Raw genomic sequence first — 3491 nt, 5'->3', positions numbered from 1 at the left:
TTACTTATAATGTAAACTGTCCTGATAAAAAGAGAAAAAGAAAAAAAACTATATTATGCATTTTAATCTTCAGTTTGCTTTTTCACATAATTATATTGCCATGGTTAAGACTCCTTTTTAAAAACATGGAAACAAAACATTTCATTTTAATATATGTACCATAATTTATTTATTGCTCTATTGATAGATATGGAAATTGTAATAATTTCTTTTATTATTGCAACAATATAGCAATGACTACCCCTATAGATTTATTTATATGTTCTCATGCTGTGTCCTGAACTCTGAGGGCTAATTGTTTTTCCTATGTTTTTTCAATTTGATAAGAAAACTATAATATTTCCAAATGACACTGGTTTTCATTTCTTTAAATTTTGAGCATCTATTCATACGAATATTGACCATGAATTGCCTATTTTGATTTTTTGCACATTTTCTAATTTTTCCTCATTCATTCATACCAACTTTTAGTATTTAGGGAAAATAACATTTTGCCTATTACATGTTTTGTAATGTTTTTCTCCTAGGATTTTCATTTATTCTTATCTACATTTTTACATAATTAAATCATTCAATTATTACTGACTATGAAATATGGTTTTCTTATATTACTCAGGAAGATCTTTCCAATCCCCCCTAAATTTTCCTGTGTTTTCTCTTAAGACCTTCATTTAAATTTTTAATATTTGTGTGGTTTTATTTTTAAAAATATGCACCTTTAATTTGTCTAGAATTTCTATTTCTTTACTAAATGAGGAGGGAACTAATTTTATTCTTTTACAAAAACAACATTGTCCAATATCCTAATGTCATTAATTGAATAGGCCTTCCTTTCCCCACTAAATTGAAATGCCATTTTATCACACTTTAAATTCCAAATATACTTATATTAGTTTTTGTGTTCTCTATTAAGTTGTATTGATCCACTGAATAGTAATAAGTAGCATTTATTTAGTGTTTTTATACAAGGCACTATACTAGGCAGTTTAAAAAAAATATTTAATGTATACTTTGCAAGATGAGTAGCAATAGTTTTCACAGATTGGCTTAATTTCTGAGATGTGAAAAACTTGCCTTCTGTTAATAATCAGAAAATTGGAAGCCCAGAATTTGAATCTGGGGAAGGGTTCCCAGATAACTATTTAAGCTGTGAGTTTGAAGATCAGTAGGTTTAACTAACACCAAAGGTATAAAAGTATGTTCCAGATTAAGAGAAAAGCTTGAGAAAAGTCATGAAGGTTTAAAAATTGTGTGGAGAATGGATTATAGTTTAATTTAGCTTTGTCAGAGTTCCTAAAGGTGATCAAAACTAGAGAAGAGAGTAACTGGGATTGAGAAGTCTTTGCATGCTTGAGAAGTTGGGCTTTATCTTATATTCAATAAATCATACAAAAGTTGTAAGAGAAAACACAATTAGATTTTTGTTTTGGGCACACCATCCAGGTTGCAAAATAGCTGATGGACATGGAGGGGTTGAGGATGGGAAGCTGGGAGGTGGGGAGACCAGATTAGTTAGGATGCTATTGCAGTAGAAAAGGTGAAGGATGACCAAAGCCTGAGTAGGAGCATGTAAGCGAAAATGGTGAGGCATGAATGGATTCTAGACATTGCTGAGGTATGATCGGGAACTTTTGTTTCTATTTATGTTTGTAATGATAATGTAGGAAGTGAAAGCATAATATTATATACTCTAAGTCATGGCATTAGTGATTGATTCCATTATCTAATATTCAACTTTTAGTGAAATCTATAGCTGTTTCTGCCCACTGACTCTCACTTTCTGCAGTCTTCATAGAGACATTCCAGAAGCAGGCATGTTTGGTGCTAACCTCATTATACCCCACCCCACTGTGTTCATTCTACTTGGCATCCCAGGACTGGAGAATTACTACACCTGGCTTTCCATCCCCTTCTGCTCATGCACATCACTGCAATCTTGGGAAATGGAGCCCTCATCTTTGTTGTCTTCAATGAGCGCACCCTCCATGAACCCATGTATGTCTTCCTATCCATGCTGGCTGGCACTGACATCTTGTTGTCCACCACCACTGTAACCAAAGCCCTGGCTATCTTCTGGTTCCATGCTGGGGAGATTGCCTTTGATGCCTGCATCACTCAGATGGTTTTCACCCATGTTGCCTTTGTGGTTGAATTAGGAATCCTGCTGGCCATGCATTTGACCTCCATGTGGCCATTTGCACTCCTTTGAGATAAACAGCCATCTTAATTCCTATGGCAATTGGAAAAATGACCCTGGCAATCTGGGGACGGAGTATTGGGATAATTTTTCCTATCATATTCCTGCTGAAGAGGCTGCCATACTGTCGGACCAATATCATCCCCCACTCATACTGTGAACACATTGGGGTGGCCTGATTGGCCCATGCTGACATCACTGTCAATATCTTGTATGGCTTCTTAGTGCCAATGGCATCAGTTTTAGTAGATGTTGCACTCATTAGTATTTCCTACACTTTGATCCTCCAAGCTGTGTTTAGACTTCCTTCCCAGGATGCCGGACACAAATCTCAATACCTGTGCTTCCCAGATTGGAGTCATTCTCCTCTTTTATATCCCATCCTTATTTACTTTTCTGACTCATTGCTTTGGCAAGAATATCCCCCACCATATCCACATCCTTTTGGAAAATCTGTATGTATTAATTTCTCCCACGCTTAATCCCATCATCTATGGAGTAAAGATCAAGCAAATCAGGGACAGTATGTCTCACATGTTATCTATTGTGGGGAAGTCTTGAGAAAGCTCACAGTTCCTTCATAGTTTTCTTTTACCAGCAGGAGAAAAGAGAACGTAGGCACTATAGTGTGTTGCAGCAGAAAGAACATGGACGTTGGAATAAAATGCATCTGGATTCAAATCCTGGCCCTCTTGCTTTCTGAGTTTTGACCATGGGTAGGTTCTCACCTTTTGGAAATTTAGTCCTAACCTATAAAATGAAACCACTTGTATCTGGGCTCTAAGGTTTATGTAAAAGTTAAATTAAATATGTAAACTACTTGTTACATTGCTCAGCATTTCGTGGGCTCTCACTGTTAGCTATGATTCTAACTTGAAGTTTGTACCTGAGGAAGATGTTTTAGATTTGATGTATATGAGATTTCCAGTATTTTCAGAGGCTCCTCTGCCTTTTCCTGCTTCCCTTGTAAGACTATATGATGACTATCACCACCTCCAACACCACTGCCATCATAACAAGTTTATTGTAAAAATTAAATTAGATAATGAATAGAAAAGAGTGTTTTTAAAAAATTAAGCTGTTGAAAAAGACTAACATTGATATTGATTACATTTTATATGTAAGGAACTATCACCATTATTATATTAAAAAATCTCTTATACAGGAAATGGGTTGAGTGACCCAGACACAGGCATTGCCCTTAGAAAGCTGGACACATGAACAAAAACAATTTATGGGGGCACATTGATAATAGAAAATATGATATGTTATATAAACATTCAGCTTTAAAAAG

The 3491-nt window shown here is 35.4% G+C and overlaps 1 pseudogene; it reads left to right on the top strand.

Annotated features, from left to right (window-relative positions):
- The first annotated feature begins 1814 nt into the window (after nucleotides 1-1814).
- On the top strand, nucleotides 1815-2758 carry LOC109460443 (olfactory receptor 52B2-like; annotated as a pseudogene).
- Nucleotides 2759-3491: the final 733 nt, after the last annotated feature.

This window comes from Rhinolophus sinicus, chromosome 14 (assembly GCF_057876585.1).
Source record: "Rhinolophus sinicus isolate RSI-liver-muscle chromosome 14, RSI-T2T, whole genome shotgun sequence".
Taxonomy (NCBI): domain Eukaryota; kingdom Metazoa; phylum Chordata; class Mammalia; order Chiroptera; family Rhinolophidae; genus Rhinolophus; species Rhinolophus sinicus.
The sequence above is the reverse complement of the archived record's forward strand: the minus strand, read 5'-3'. Positions and strand labels throughout refer to the sequence as shown.